The sequence below is a fragment of the Onychostoma macrolepis genome, chromosome 07 (genome assembly GCF_012432095.1).
Source record: "Onychostoma macrolepis isolate SWU-2019 chromosome 07, ASM1243209v1, whole genome shotgun sequence".
In the NCBI taxonomy this organism is placed as follows: domain Eukaryota; kingdom Metazoa; phylum Chordata; class Actinopteri; order Cypriniformes; family Cyprinidae; genus Onychostoma; species Onychostoma macrolepis.
Genome location: NC_081161.1, coordinates 47,273,912 through 47,291,252, shown reverse-complemented (window position 1 = coordinate 47,291,252; position 17,341 = coordinate 47,273,912). Strand labels below are relative to the sequence as shown.

At 34.8% G+C, this 17,341-nt stretch overlaps 1 non-coding gene across 1 annotated transcript; it reads left to right on the top strand.

Moving 5' to 3' along the window:
- Nucleotides 1-145: 145 nt before the first annotated feature.
- trnar-ucu (transfer RNA arginine (anticodon UCU)) lies at nt 146-236 on the top strand. The gene is given in 2 exon segments: nt 146-182; nt 201-236. It is a non-coding gene; the product is annotated as a tRNA-Arg (tRNA).
- Nucleotides 237-17,341: the final 17,105 nt, after the last annotated feature.

The following is a 17,341-nucleotide window of genomic DNA, read 5'->3' as shown; positions in this document are numbered from 1 at the left end:
AAATAACATGTAAACAATTAATGTTCATAATTTAACGTGTTAATAGACATTTTAAGTGACAAATACTAAGAAAACAACTATCACGAGAGGTTTACAGTGTGACGGAGTTAAATAATAGCTGTAATATTCAGCACGATCAACAGGTGGCTCCGTGGCGCAATGGATAGCGCATTGGACTTCTAGGCATATCTAGCGATGTGATTCAAAGGTTGTGGGTTCGAGTCCCACCGGAGTCGCGTTTTTTTTTTTTTTCTTTCACTGACTTCCAAAATGCAATTCAGTTGGCTCTCAAAACATTTTACCTACAACGTAAATAAAAATACATATACTATAGTAACTACATAAAAACATTTTATAATATTTTTGTATTTACCAGTGTTCAGTTTTCTGACAAAATAATAAATAAATAACAAATAATAAAATCTTATGAACTTCTTTATGATTACCTTGCACAGAAATCGCTTTTCTTAGTATATAAAAATATGTAGTTTTTATTAAAAGTATCACATGCACACATATACATATATACACAGAAATGAACTGGTAAGACTGCAACAGAGCAAATTTTGAAAATATGTTAACATTGATTGAATTACATTGAATAAAATATCAATTAATTACAAAATGTTTGTATAAAGTGTTTTGAATTATCACTATCTATTCCTTATGTTGTTGTTTTGTTGTTAATTATCAAATACTGAGTAACAAAAATGCTTTCTATGTGTTCCCTTTCTAACAAGATTTTAATGTTTGACTGTAATCATAATGTAAAACCTGATACTTGTCTAACCAAAAATATCTAAACCTTGACAAAAAGTAGTCTTTTAGAATGTCTAGATATGTATATCTAATAGCAAAACCTAAAAAAAATTAAGAAATTATGTCTAAACAACGGGAATATATATAATATATATCTATATAGGGTGCTAATACAAGAGGTTACGCAACATTACACAAGTTTGTATTTTTTAATGCCTCCAGATGGACCAACTCTCAGTTCTAAAAAATGGATTTTAAATGCCTTCACTCTATTTTAATGTGAAATATTGCATTATATATATATTAAAATATATATATTAATTCTAGTGGAGAAAATAGCTCATTAAAATTGTATAAATATTGCATAGTGTCATAAAATTCCCTCAAAATCATAAATAATAATCAAAAAATATTATTGAACAAAAATATATTACACTGATTTTCCTGAAAAAAAAAGAAAGTTACATTTCAAGGCTTCGGTCACTTTTGACCGCGAAGGAGGCAAGTGTGACTCCTAAACGAAGAGGGCAGATTAAAAGAAAATACTAGTACTACTGCTACTACTACTACTAATAATGTAACTACACTAGTCCAGTTGTAATATAAATATAATAAAGCTTGGTTGATATTTGTTAGATCCCATCATCCCAGGTCAAATGACTCTTGAACAATTGTCAGTGAAAACTTGACTCTCCATGCAAATAATTAATTTCTTAGATTTTTCAGTATTTGTGTAAATGCATTTGACATGCACCATTAGCTTAACAAATTAATGAATATGCAAACATGAGTGTGTTTGCATTAGTCACTGCAGTAAAAACTACATGGGTTAATAAAACATCATCCGATCTCCTAAACAGCATTACATCAACCCAGAGCTCATTTATCACTGTCTGTTTCAAACTAAACAAATAAAGAGGAGAGTTCAGCAAACTGGACAAAGAAGCATCATGAAGCTATTGATAAATTATCATCACATAATCATAACATTAAAGAAAACAGTATGACTCATGCACTATATTCCAGATCATCTGAACCCAACAGGACAGACTGACATTTCAATGGTCTTATTGTCAGGGGGTTATACATAAAACCGGTTACAGCTGTTACGAGGGACAGCTGTGTGTATAATAATATCCTGACAAACAGAATAGCCTTAAATCATGTACAGTTGCCCGAGTCATCTTAGATGGTCCATAGACAGCAAACGTTTCTTGCAATCTCCTTTAACTGTGTAAACTGTTTAATTTTAATCTCAGTTAAAATAAATAAAAGTAAAATGTAAAGTTTAGAATCAAAATATGCAATACTGCACTTGCATTTTCAGGATTAATGAGTAGAGCAAAGCATGCCAGAATCATGCATTCGATCTCAGGAAATGCATGGCGTGACTAAAAAAAGGTATATGTTAAATGCAATGCAAGTTGCTTTAGATGAAAGGAATCTTCTCCTCGTGGGGCTGGAGCCGACTGTTGAGGTCAACCGAAGCAGAACATAAACTGCTTTCAGTTCAGTTCAAAAACACTGCTTGCAATATCTTTATTTGTTCCTTCACAGGGCAATTTATGCAGCATCAACACCACAAACAAACAAACAAACAAATAATATAAGAATCACGAACACCGACACCGTTTCTTCATGTAGGCCTATTTAAGATGCAAAATTTCAATTCAAGATACACCCATATCTTCATGCTTCAAATAAGTATTTACAATCAAAATTGCATTCGAAACAAAGGCTAGACCGTCTTCCACTTATATCGTCTGCCTGAGGGCAGCAGTTCAAATTCAGAGCACAAAATATGAGATGTATCCTCTAAAGTATTCAAGGATTTCCTATAAAGAACATTTCTCTCACAGAGCAGACAGCCCCTACTGTACAGAGTCTGTGATCTTTGACCCCACGTTAATAAGGCTCTGCAGCTGGGATTTACTTTTAACAATAAATCCATAAAAGACTACATATATATTACACTAAATATATTTGAGACTACATATACTAAAAATACATTTTATTAAATGTATTACACTAGATGATATCTCTCTCTCTCAGGGGTGTTTCCTCTGAACAGGCAGGGGCACAGTGTGGGAGTTTTTAGTGAGTAATCAGCTAAAATCTCCTCAGGCTAGTTACCAAGCTTTGATGACTGATGATACAAAAAATAAATAGCTGAACCTAAGTAAAATATATCGTTATACTGCCTTGAGTTATTATTTTGAAATAAATGTAAAATGCTTAAAAACTTGATGAGATTCATACTTTGCTTTAATACATATATACTGATTACATTGCTAATGTAAAAGTATAAAACAGAATTGAATTGTGTGTAAACAGTGTGTGTGTGTGTGTGTGTGTGTGTGTGTGTGTGTGTGTGTGTGTGCTTTCTTTTTACTGGGGCTTGAAATTACATTTGATTTAAAAAAAAAAAAAAAAAAAAGAAAGAAAACAACAACAACAAAAAAAACTGATTTTTCAGAACACCACTGCACACCACTGATGTATATATATATATATATATATATATATATATACTGTTTTATATATCTCCACACACACACACACACACATATGTGTGTATATATATATATATATATATATATATATATATATATATATATGTCACACAGTTACATAAAAACACAATAATGATACTGCATGGGCTATAGCCTACTTCTGTTTGGAAGGATGCAAATAGCGGTGCATTTTCGTCAGTTATTGTACCAGATAAAGATGCACAGTAAGTTTACATTGATTTAAATGCATTTGTCATTATAGCGCGATTGCGTGTTAGTTAGTCATAGCTTACCCGTCTGTGCATCGTCTCTCTCCTGACAGAAGTGGATTGTAATTACTGACAAAGCTAAAATAGATGCCATAACTTCTTAGTTCCTATGCTATTTTATTGAATAATTACAGGACAGCGTTGACACTGTCTGTAAGCGCGTGTACAGTCAGCAGCACAGCGGCTATTAACTACTGTTCAAAATATACATCCACCCAATTAATAGCCAGCATAAACAAACACAAATTCATGTTCACTTAGATTCAAAAGTGTATATGAATCGTTTCGTGTCTCATCTGTATTTTCACCTGCTGCTCTTCCAGATGTCCAGCTTTCTCCCGACAGACCAACACTGGAACTGAGAGGCTTAAAAAAATAAAAAATAAAAAATAAAAACAAAACAAAAATAAAATAAAATTTATACTGCATCAATCAACAACATCAAACAATAAATAAATAAATTAGGACATGTTAATAATAAAGTTAATATTTTGACTATTTTGACTAATATAGATTTATTTAAATAAATAAATAAATAAATAACAGCAGTATTTTAAAATGCATATGCGTATCTCTGATTATGAATCAGTCCTTTAGCAAATAAACACATTGTTAGGGAGAATATAATAATTAACACAGTAAAAATATGCTACATATTAGTTTACTCCCTAGATACTGGATATTATAAAGGTATTGTCGGCTAATTGAAATTAGTTTTTACTGATTAGATTAATAAAATTAATAATTTTCAATTATTTTAATGTTACATATGAACGACCTTGGTGAATTTTAACACCATTTAAGAGTTATATTACACAATGAACTGTTCTGTGTTACAGAACAAATTCCGATATAAGAAAGTAATTTTTCACGTCAGATCTGACCCGTCAGAGGACAATACACGCTTTGGAGAACAGATGGAGTTTTTTTATCTACAAAAAAACAAAAAACAGAAAAACATCAGTCGTAGTGGGTTAGTTGTTTTTTGACATTGCACAGAAGTAAACTTCTAAACTTTTCTCATTGGCGATAATTCTTATGATTATACCTGCATCCGCGCGCTGGATCCGGATCCCGGCGTGACCGCGAGATATAAAGACCACGGCAGTGTCTACAGTTCAACAGCACGTCAGAACAACACAGCGCTAGCTCTCAGGGTTATTTAAGATCTCTCGGTGTTATATCCTTTAATACGTTAATACACGTAGCTCTCTAGAGCCAAACGCGCTTCATCCGCCGCGCCTCCCTCGCGCTGCACAGACGCGCATGAACCACGAAAAACAAACTGATGCTTTCGCTAAAACACCGCAAAAAAACGAGAATGCAGCCAATTTTGATCTGTCATACATACATATGTGACCCTGGAGCACAAAAGCAGTTATAAGTAGCACAGGTAGGCCCTATATTTGTAGCAATAGCCAATAATACAGGCATGGGTCAAAATTATCAATTTTTCTTTTATGCCAAATATCATTAGGATATTAAGTAAAGAGGTTTTTTTTAAAGTAAATTTTCTACCGTAAATATATCAAAACTTAATTAGTAATATGCATGGCTAAGAACTTCATTTGGACAACTTTAAAGGCTATTTTCTCAAGATTTTGATTTAGATTATTATAAATTTTTTGCACCCTTAGATTCCAGATTTTCAAATAGGCTAGTTGTATCTCGGCCAAATATTGTCCAATCCTAACAAACCATACGTAAAAAATAAATAAAAAATGGACCCTTATGACTGGTTTTGTGGTCCAGGGTCAAATGAAATGTTGCACTTCTGCAATGCTTGAATACTCATGAAACGTTTACTTAACTTTAACTATATATTCAAAAAGGAGACATGCGTTCATGATCTCAGACCGTTTGAATAAACCAGGTTTTCTCATGTTAGAAGTGTTTCATAATAAACAATTTGTACAAGGAAAGAAGATTTAAACTTTGAAATTAAAAAACTTATCATTTTAAATTCTGCTCATGATGAGAGTGTTTTGATAATGCCTATGTGCTTTGCTTTTAGTGGATATTTATTTTAAGCAAAAGATAAAAATGGTTCAGACTTCAAGAGGAAAACCCTGAACCCCCATACAGTTTATTTTATGTAACATGGCCTTCTGCCATATCTGAATGTAAAAATAATAATAGCCTGATAAAATAGGTTATCTGATCAATTATTCAAGTCAAGTCATCTTTATTTATATAGCGCTTTTAACAATACAAATTGTGTCAAAGCAACTTCACAATATCAGAATAGGAAAATAGTGTGTCAATAATGTAAAATTACAAGATTAAACACTCAATTTTCAGTTAAAGGCATTTCATTATTGAATTCAGTGATGTCATTGTCCAGCTCAGTTCAGTTTAAATAGTATCTGTGCAATCAAGTCGATGATATCGCTGGAAATTAAGTGTCCCGAACTGAGCAAGCCAGAGGCGACAGCGGCAAGGAACCAAAACTCCATCGGTGACAGAATGGAGAAAAAACCTTGGGAGAAACCAGGCTCAGTCGGGGTCAGTTCTCCTCTGACCAGATGAAACCCGCAGTTTGTTCCATGCTGCAGCAAAGTCAGATTGTGCAGAGGACTCATCTGGTTCCCGTGGTCTTGTCCTGATGGCCGTCTAGGTGACGAGGTCCTCACTGGGGATCTGTCTCTGGGCTCATCTGGGTGTCCTGGTCTCCGCTGACGTTCAGGGCTGTAGAGGTCGTCTCTAGGTGCTGATCCACCATCTGATCTGGATACGGACTGGATCGGGTGGCTACGGTGATCTCGGAATAAGAAAGAATCGGACTAATATTAGCATAGATGCCATTCTTCTTACGATGTATCAAGTACATCGGTGTTATGGGGAGTGTTCCCGGTTCTGTTTGACCTAATTAATGCAGCCTAACAATCCTTTAACGGATTTGAATATTAGAAGCATATTAGTGTGTTATGTGTACACCAGGATAAAGATATTTGTCTTTAATCTAGATTTAAACTGACAGAGTGTGTCTGCCTCCCGAACAGTGTTAGGTAGACTGTTCCAGAGTTTGGGTGCTAAATAGGAAAAGGATCTGCCGCCCGCAGTCGATTTTGATATTCTAGGTATTATCAAATTGCCAGAGGTTTCAGAACGTAGTGGACGTGGAGGACTATAATGCAATAAGAGCTCGCTCAAGTACTGAGGAGCTAAACCATTCAGGGCTTTATAAGTAATGAACAAGATTTTAAAATCTATGTTTAATAGGGAGCCAGTGCAGTGTTGACAGAACCGGGCTAATATGGTCATATTTCCTGGTTCTAGTAAGAACTCTAGCTGCTGCATTTTGGATTAACTGTAGTTTGTTGATCAAGCGTGCAGAACAACCACCCAATAAAGCATTACAATAGTCTAACCTTGAGGTCATAAACGCATGAATTAACATTTCTGCATTTGACGTTGAGAGCATTGGTCTCAATTTAGATATATTTTTAAGATGAAAAAATGCAGTTTTACAGATGCTAGAAACATGGCTTTCAAATGAAAGATTGCTATCAAACAGCACACCTAGGTTCCTGACTGATGAAGAAGAATTGACAGAGCAGCCATCAAGTGTTAGATAATTTTCTAGGTTATTACATGTGGGGTTTTAGGTCCGATAATTAACACCTCTGTTTTTTTCAGAATTTAGCAGTAAAAAATTACTCGTCATCCAGTTTTTTTACATCGACTATGCATTCCGTTAGTTTCTCAATTTGGTGTGTTTCACCGGGACGTGAAGAAATATAGAGCTGAGTATCATCAGCACAACAGTGAAAGCTAACACCGTGTCACCTGATAATATTTCCTAAGGGTAACATGTAAAGTAACGGCCCTAGTACTGAGCCTTGAGGCACTCCATACTGCACTTGTGATCGATATGATACCTCTTCATTCACTGTAACAAATTGATGGTGGTCAGATAAGTACGATTTGATCCATGCTAAGGCACTTCCACTAATGCCAACAAAGTTTTCTAGTCTATTCAAAAGAATGTTGTGGTCGATTGTGTCGGACACAGCACTACGATCCAGTAGAACTAATAATGAGATACAACCATGATCAGATGATAGAAGCAGGTCATTTGTAACTCTAATGAGAGCAGTCTCAGTACTATGATACGATCTAAATCCTGACTGGAATTCCAATTTGAAGGTTTTGGGAACATTTCCTAATGACAATGATGAATTAATAATAGCCAAAAGAGGATCTTTGACTTCTGGAAGCACCTCTTTTAGTAGTTTAGATGGAATAGGGTCTAACATTCATGTTGTTGGTTTAGATGATTTAACAAGTTTATACAATTCTTCCTCTCCTACAGTAGAGAATGAGTGGAATTGTTCCTCAGGGGTCTATAGTGCGCTATCTGATGCGATACTGTAGCTGACGGCTGCATGGATACAATTTTATCTCTGATAGTATCGATCTTGGAAGTAAAGTAGTTCATAAAGTCATTACTGCTATGCTCTTGGTAAATGTCAACACCTGCTGATACTTTATGTTTTGTTAATTTAGTCACTGTATTGAATAAATACCGGGGGTTATGTTTGTTTTCTTCTAGAAGAGACGAAAAGTAATCAGATCTAGCAGTTTTTAATGCTTTTCTGTAGGATAGGGTACTTTCCCGCCAAGCTAAACGAAATACCTCTGGTTTAGTTTTCCTCCAGCTGCGCTCCATTTTCCGGGCTGCTCTCTTTAGAGTGCGAGTGTGCTCATTATACCACAGTGTTGGACTCTTATCCTTAATCTTCCTTAAGCGTAAAGGAGCAACCGCATCTAAAGTGCTAGAAAAGATCCATAGTCCATAGTTTCTGTTACATCATCAAGTTGTTCTGAGCTGTTGGATATGCTGAGGAATTGAGATAAATCAGGAAGATTATTTACAAAGCAGTCTTTTGTGGTAGAAGTGATGGTTCTACCATACTTGTAGCAAGGAGTATAATTTACAGTTTTAGCTATACGGAGTTTACACAAGACTAGATAATGATCTGAGATATCATCACTTTGCTGCAGAATTTCAATATCATTAACATCAGTTCCATGTGACAATATTAAATATAGAGTATGATTCATATCAGTTGGGCTCATCTGATGAAATATTTTAATTTTTTGTAGAAAGATTCTCAGACTCCACTGCTTTGACTCTCGGGTCCCAATAAATATCCTCATCTTTGATGCTATTTTGACTGTTTTTAGGATTTCAAATCTAATGAAATCAAATAAACACAAATTTAATGTTCATTAGGAAAGAGCAAGGTTTGAATGTGTGTTGCAAACATTCATTTAAAATATTTCCTACTCTCAAAAAATAAAACAGCTGATTTAGTTTATTCTGTAACAGCTAACAACTATACTAAATGTTGAGAATCATGTGAAATAACATTCACAAAGCATTACTTTGGACAGACAGAAAATATACACACATTTCCATTCATTTCTTTGGAACCATTCAAGGACACAAGTTTTTCTGATTGGATTATTCTCTATGGCATCATCTCTTTCAGACAGAACAAGATGATCTGGGATCTGATGATAGAGATATTATAACTCCTCCCTCTTCTCTTCTCTTCTCTTTGGAAGATGTTTCAGTGGCTGCTTCCATTGCAGATTTGCAATTCCCTAAAATATCAGTTTAATCCGACCTTAATCTGAGAAGAAAAATATAGGTTTGTTAGGTTTTGTACTGATCTTCATGAAGTTTGTAAAAAAAGAACTGTTTAAAGGGGTCATATAATGATTCTTCAGAGTTTCAATGAAATGTCTGTAACATAGTTTGGTTAAAATGTCTAATTTCTCATCAAAACACCTTTTTTTTTTTAGCCTGTCAAAAGCAGCTTTTTGTCAGATCAAGCCATATTGTGTCATTCTCCTTTAAATGTTAATGAGCTCTGCTGACCCCGCCCCGCATTCATCTGAAACTTGCTAATTAGCACATTATTAGGAAAGGCAATTTGCAAAGAGTCATTTAAAAAACCTTCACTTCTTCTGGAGGTGAAGCTGGATCACGAATGATTCGCACGAACATTTAGGTAGATGGAGGGCGCATTCCCTTCAGAACAAAACCTAATCCTCTTCAGCGGCTCAGATGACGGGAGTAAATGACGACTGCTATGTTCATTATTACATCCAACAACACAACACCTCAATCGCTTAGGAGTCATTCTTGTCTACATCTGCTCCGGCGGAGAAACAACCATTATCATTATAGGGTGGTTGTGTACACACACTGCCAACACACATTTCAGTTCAAACAACCTGTAAAAGTGTATGTAGCATTATATGAGCCCTTTAAGAAAAATATGAATTGTATGTATACTGTAGAACTGATTAGATATACTGCACAAAAATCTGGTTGTGAAACAATTTTCTCTCAGAAATTGCTAGTAAATTGCACAAATAATTACATTCTGATAATAACTATTGTTGTGCTAAAACGTTTGTACTGTATTGGAGGATTTCATCAATTCAACCAAGACTAACATTAAGAGATAAAAGGAAATAATAATAATAATAATAATAATAACAATAATGTAACTACACTAGTCCATTTATAATATAATAAAGCTTGGCTGTTATTTGTTAGAAAATTCATTGCAGATCCCATCATCCTGAGCAATTGTCAATAAAAACGTAACTCTCCATGCAAATAATTCCTTTCTTTGATTTTTCAGTATTGACATGCATCATTAGCTTAACAAATTCATGCATATGCAAACATGAGTGTGTTTGCGTGTGTTTGCCTTAGTTACGACTGCAATAAAAACTACATGGGTTAATAAAACATCATCCGATCTCCTAAACAGCATTACATCAACCCAGAGCTCATTTATCACTGTCTGTTTCAAACTAAACAAATAAAGAGGAGAGTTCAGCAGGAAAAATCCTGTCAGCATTCACTCATTCTCATGCAAACTGGACAAATAAGCATCATGAAGCTATTGATAAATTATCATTATAGAATCATAACATTAAAGAAAACAGTAGTAATCCATATGACTCATGCACTATATTGTATTGCTTGAAAAGCTCTTAAATTCCTTTCATGTTCATTTACATTCAAATGTGTCTAGATTATCTTAACACACCTGATTCAGATCATCAACTCGTTAGGAGAGACTCCATGAACTGAACTGAGTGTGTCAGAGAAGAGAGACGTACAAAATGTGCAGAGCAGGGTCCCCACGAGCAGGATTAATAACCGCTGGTCTAGGAGTATTTACATGTCTCATCTGTATTTTCACCTGCTGCTCCTCCAGATGTCCAGCAGGGCTCAATGTCTCCCGACAGACCAACACTGGAACTGAGAGGCTTGCATAAAAAAACAATAAAAAAATGATATAATTGTATAAGTATTTGTATAATTATAACAATCATGAATTATGTTAATGCTTAATAAATTAGGTTAATATTTTGACAATTATTTATTATTACTGTTATTATTATTATTATTAGTCAAACATTTATTTTTACCACCCCAATTTGGATATATATATATATATATATATATATATATTAAATGCAATCAAATTAAGAATCTGTGATTTTTTTAATTCTCTTTAACCTTTATTTGACAAAAGTACAAAGAAAAGATTTCCGATGTTCTCACTGACCCACTTAAATGTATTTTGTAAATATAAACAAAATTTGATTTTGATTGGCTGCAGCACACTAGCACTCTTTGTCTACAAAACTGTTGTAGCACATGCAGAATTTGAACTGGCATCGTTTTGATCTAACAAACATAGACTTCCCATGATAGATGACATCTTGACAGAATTATATGTCTCTACAATCCCAATATATGCCGGCGGCATCACTGCATAGAAGAGATTAAAGTTGTATTTCTTAATACAGCAGCAGACTGTGGCAGACTGAAGTACTCCTGAACCCATGTGGCTATATATAACATCGCAGCATGACAGTTTCTTATGCAATGCCATCTGAGGGGTTAAAGGTCAAGCACATTCAACTGAGGTTTCGGACCTTGATTTATCTTGATTCCCTTAATCTTTTCACAATATTATGTATGATAGTTGGTGAAAGACCTAAATTCTTTGCTATATTTTGCATTGATAAATGTGATTTTTGATTTGTTTGTGTCAGTCCTCTGTCGTGTGTGTCATGTGTTCCCGCCTCTTGTTTCCATATTTGGTCTTGTTCCTGTCCTTGTTAAGTGTGATTTATTAGTTAAGTGTTGACTATTATTTTGAAGTTTATCCTTGTCTCCGTGTTCCTCGTTCCTCCCTGCTGTGTGCACCGTGACAGTTTGACACTTCTCGCATTAAATTTGGCACAAAGTGGCTTTGCTGGCAAAGACTGAGGTGTTCCTTTTATAACTAATCATGATCCCCTCACCCATTACCAGTTCATCTGTTTATTGTTGACTGTTTCAAAAGAGTTTAATTTGGATATTCTGTAATCTTTCGCTTTTATTTTGCCTCTGTCCTAGCTTTTTTGGAGTGTGTTGCAGCCATCATCTTCAAAATTCGTTTATATTTACAAAACATTTAAGCTGGTCAGTGAAAACATGGGAAATATTTTCGTTGTACTTTTTTTTTCAATTAAACAAAAGTTAAAGCAAAAGATTTCATTGGATCTTACAAAACATCCCATTTTTTTTTCTGTTTTGGGGTTTTATATATTCCTTTGACAAATAAACACATAGTTATGTAAAATAATTTACATTATATAATAGATATTACAAGGATATTGTACCTAAGAAATTTTTTTTTTATACTCAGTGGATTAATACAGTTGTCAGTATACAGGTGCATCTCAATAAATTAGAATGTCGTGAAAAAGTTTATTTTTTTTCTTGTAAGTTATTTCAAAACGTGAAACTTTCATATATTTTAAATTCATTGCATGTAAAGTAAAACATTTCAAAAGTTTTTTGTTTGTTTTAATTTTGATGATTAGAGCTTACAGCTCATGAAAGTCAAAAATCAGTATCTCAAAATATTAGAATATTTACATTTGAGTTTCAATTAATGACCATCCCTACAGTATAAATTCTGGGTATCTCTTGTTCTTTGAAACCACAATAATGGAGAAGACTGCTGACTTGGCAATTATCCAGAAGATGAACATTGACGCCCTCCACAAAGATGGTAAGTCACAGAGGGTCATTACTGAAAGGTGTGGCTGTTTACAGAGTGCTGTATCAAAGCATATTAAATGCAAAGTTGACTGGAAGGATGAATTTGGGTAGGAAAAGGTGCATAAGCAACAGGGATGACTGCAAGCTTAAGAATACTGTCAAGCAAAGCTGATTAAAACACTTGTGAGAGCTTCACAAGGAGAGAACTGAAGCTGGAGTCAGTGCAAGAGTCACCACGCTCAGACGTCTTCAGGAAAAGGGCTACCAAGCCACTTCTGAACCAGAAACATCATCAGAAGCGTCTTACCTGGGCTGTGGAGAAAAAGAACTGGGCTCTTGCTCAGTGGTCCAAAGTCCTCTCTTCAGATGAAAGTAAATTTTGCATTTCATTTGGAAATCAAGGTCCCAGAGTCTGGAGGAAGAGTGGAGAGACACAGAATCCATGTTGCTTGAAGTCCAGTGTGAAGTTTCCACAGTCTGTGATGATTTGGGCTGCCATGTCATCTGCTGGTGTTGGTCCACTGTGTTTTCTGAAGTCCACAGTCAACGCAGCCATCTACCAGGAGATTTTAGAGCACTTCATGCTTCCTTCTGTTGACAAACTTTATGGAGATGCTGATTTCATTTTCCAGCAGGACTTGGCACCTGCCCACACTGCCAAAGGTACCAAAAGCTGGTTCAATGACCATGGTGTTACTATGCTTGATTGGCCAGCAAACCCGCCTGACCTGAACCATAGATTCTCTATGGGGTATTGTCAAGAGGAAGATGAGAGACACCAGACCCAACATTGCAGATGAGCTGAAGGCCGCTATCAAAGCAACCTGGGCTTCCATACCACCTCAGCAGTGCCACAAACTGATCACCTCCATGCCACGCCGAATTGAGGCAGTAATTAAAGCAAAAGGAGCCAAGTATTGAGTACATATACAGTAAATTAACATACTTTCCAGAAGGCCAACAATTCACTAAAAATATATATATTTTTTTTATTGGTCCTATGAAGTATTCTAATTTGTTGAGATAGTGAATTGGTGGGTTTTTGTTAAATGTGAGCCTAAATCATCACAATTAAAAGAACCAAAGACTTAAACTACTTCAGTTTGTGTGCATTGAATTTATTTAATACACGAGTTTCACAATTTGAGTTGAATTACTGAAATAAATGAACTTTTCCAAGACATTCTAATTTATTGAGATTCACCTTTATATATTCTTCAATTAGTTTATCAGAATCAGAATTAGCTTTATTGCCAGTTATGTTTACACATACAAGGAATTTGTTTTGGTGACAGAAGCTCCACAGTGCGACAGAACGACAGTGAAAAGACAAGACAGAGAATAAAGATAATAATATACAAATATAAAAATAGACAATGTGCAAAATAGCACAAACACAATATACAAAATAGACAATTTAGTATGTACAGGTAGGTTTATTATTTGTACCTGATCAACATGTCTGAACATTTATGTGATTTTACATATAAAAAACTTTGATTTTAACACCATTGGAGAGTTTTATTATTACTTAATGAAGAGACTGAAAACTCAATTAATTTTTGTCAAACAACAATAACAAATTCCGATATAAGAAAGTACATTTTCACGTCAAGTCTGACCCTACAGCGGACAAGCGGGTGGATAGAGCGCTGGAAATTCACTCCCCCCACCAACAATCCCTGCCGGACCTGAGACCTTCAGGTTACAAGTCCAGCTCGCTATCCATTATGCCATGACTGCCCCACAAAAAGACTATGGCAAAACCATTACTTCTACCACAAAAGACTGCTTTGTAAATAACCTTTCAGACTTATTTCAATTCCTCAGCATATCCAATAGCTCAGAACAACTTGATGATGTAACAGAAACTATGGAATCTCTCTTTTCTAGCACTTTAGATATGGTTGCTCCTTTACACTTAAGGAAGATTAAGGAAAAGAGTCCAACACCGTGGTATAATGAGCACACTTGGGCCCTAAAGAGAGTAGCCCGGAAAATGGAGCGCAGCTGGAGGAAAACAAAACTAGAGGTATTTCTGTAACACTTTAGAATAATGGTCCGTTGTTAACAAGTAACTATGCAGGAAGTAATAGGTAGTACTACATTAACACTCAACTTAATACTGTTAACTAATAGAGAAGAAAGATTAACTAAGCAGTAAGTAATAGCAAATTTAGGAGAAAGGTAGTTCCTTATTAGATATGTGATAATTATTAAATAAAAATCTCCTCATTGAGAACTACTTGTGAACTATGACCAATTAATAAAGAATAACCAATTAATTACTAATCACAACAGTAACATCTTAAAAGTGAACAATTGGATTCTTTGTGGAAATTAATTTATGAATATGATATCCCCCAAATAAGTCGGCTACAGTTTGAAATTGTGACTTCTACTCTTACCAAAGGATGGATGTTCTCTGTTTATTTCAATCAAAAACACAGAATAATAATAAAAACGATAATTCACTTAAAACCTAATTTTTCCATCTCAAAAATATATGTAAGTTATGACCTATGCTCTCAATGGCAAATACAGAAATGTTAATTCATGTGTTCATGACCTCAAGGTTAGATTATTATAATGCCTTATTGGGTGGGTGGTTGCTCTGCACGTTTAATAAACAAACTCCAGATGGTCCAAAATGCAGCAGCTAGAGTTCTTACTAGAACCAGGAAGTATGACCATATTAGCCCGGTTCTGTCAACACTGCACTGGTTCCCTATTAAACATGGTATAGATATTAAAATCTTGCTAATTACCTATAAAGCCCTGAATGTTTAGCACCTCAGTTTTTGGGCGAGCTCTAATTGCATTATAGACCTTTACGACTGCAGCGATCTCAAAACTCTGGCCATTCGATAATACCTAGAATATCAAAATCAACTGCGGGTGGCAAATCCTTTTCCTATTGGTTTTCATGTTTGATGGCACAGGTTTCATATCACTTTAATTAATTTGTGACATATGTTTTATAGTTGTGAAAAAGCACTTCTGAGCTCTATCATGGTCTCTGATGCTATTTGAATAAAGAGTCTCATATTGCAGCAAAATCAGAATGTAAATCAGTCTCAGCGTCTTACATACAGTACTGACAAAAGATTTTGCATAATGTAATGTATAAAGAGTTGGGTAGTTAGCAAAAGACAAGTTTGTTGTGAGAAGAAACTTGATATACTGGTGAGAAGATCAATCTTCAATTGCTCCACATCAGGTAAATTGGGGTTTGTTGTGATTTCGATGGCGAAACTTATTATACTTAAATAAGTATTATCAAATTTGTTGAACAAGTAAGCTCAACTTAATTTATATTAAACTAACTTAAAAAAAAAAACAAAACAAAAATTGTAAAATCCCATATAACTTACAAAAATGAAGTTGAAATTGGTTAATTTGATGATTTAAACTAATGAAAAAACACATTGCCATCATTATTTACAGTGTACTTGACCATTAAAAATACTTTTGATGGTAAACCTGGTGAATTTAGTCATATTAAACAACCTTTGTGAACATATGAAATGTACGATCAATGCCTGAAAGTGTCTAAAAACCTTGAATATAGATGTTGGTTACATTTATGTTTACTGCCATAGCAGCTTCATCAGTTATTACATGACAGACACAAATTAAACATATAACAACAACAACATAATATCATAAATACAATATAATATACATTATAATAATACAAAATAAAATTCATTTTAGACAAAAAGACAAGATTAATCAAAATTCTATAACATTCTTTAAATGTACTTGGGATTAAAATCATAAAAGTTTTTCCGGGTACGTCAGTCCTTTAAAGTTTGTCCTGATAAAAATCGCGGTCTCATAACATTATAAATTGGACAGACCAAAAATATATATTTTACAGACAAGTTGGGACTACGGCATTGACATTTTGGTGCTTCTTCACCCTTCAATAAACGTCCATGTGTCAGTCAAGTATGGCGCTTCCAACACCTTGTGTATACAACTTGGTCATGTCTTGATTTAAAAGGGAAAATGCAGCTTTTCCAACCACAGGATTTATTTCAAATAGTTTTGACATTCTACTCATTCTTATTTTTGTCTTATATTGGTTGATTAAGGGGTTTATGTCTGAGGGTGGGCTTTGCATTCACTGATTCTTTCTGCAATAACACATTTTGTAACCATGTCTGCTTGCTGCTCATTTCCAATAAATCCCCTTGACTATAGAGAAAACTACTACACTTTCAATATCAGAAAATTAACCAGCATGTCGTATTCTTGTCATTTCTTTCTTTCAGTGAACAAACCTGTGAAGACATGATGTTACAGAACAAGATTCAACTGGTTGTTTTTCTCGGTGAGTGTTAGTGAAAGAAACTGATGTCCGATCAGAGGTTTAGATCAACTTAACACTATTGATTTTCCTGCAGCAGGAATCCTGTCGAAGGCTTCATGTGACCTGGATCGAATCGTCCTGATCGAAGAGCCAAAGACCTGGGCAGAAGCGCAATCTTACTGCAGAGAGAAACACATGGATCTGGCGACCGTTCAGAGTGATGAAGACAGAGCCAAACTAAAGGAGGCAGCAGATGCGGAGAACTTTCAATCTGACGCCTGGATCGGCTTCTACAGTATCATTTGGCGTTGGTCATATCAAAACACGTCGATCAGCAATGCGAAATGGGATTCCTCTCAGCCAGACTTATCTGACACAAACGAGGCCT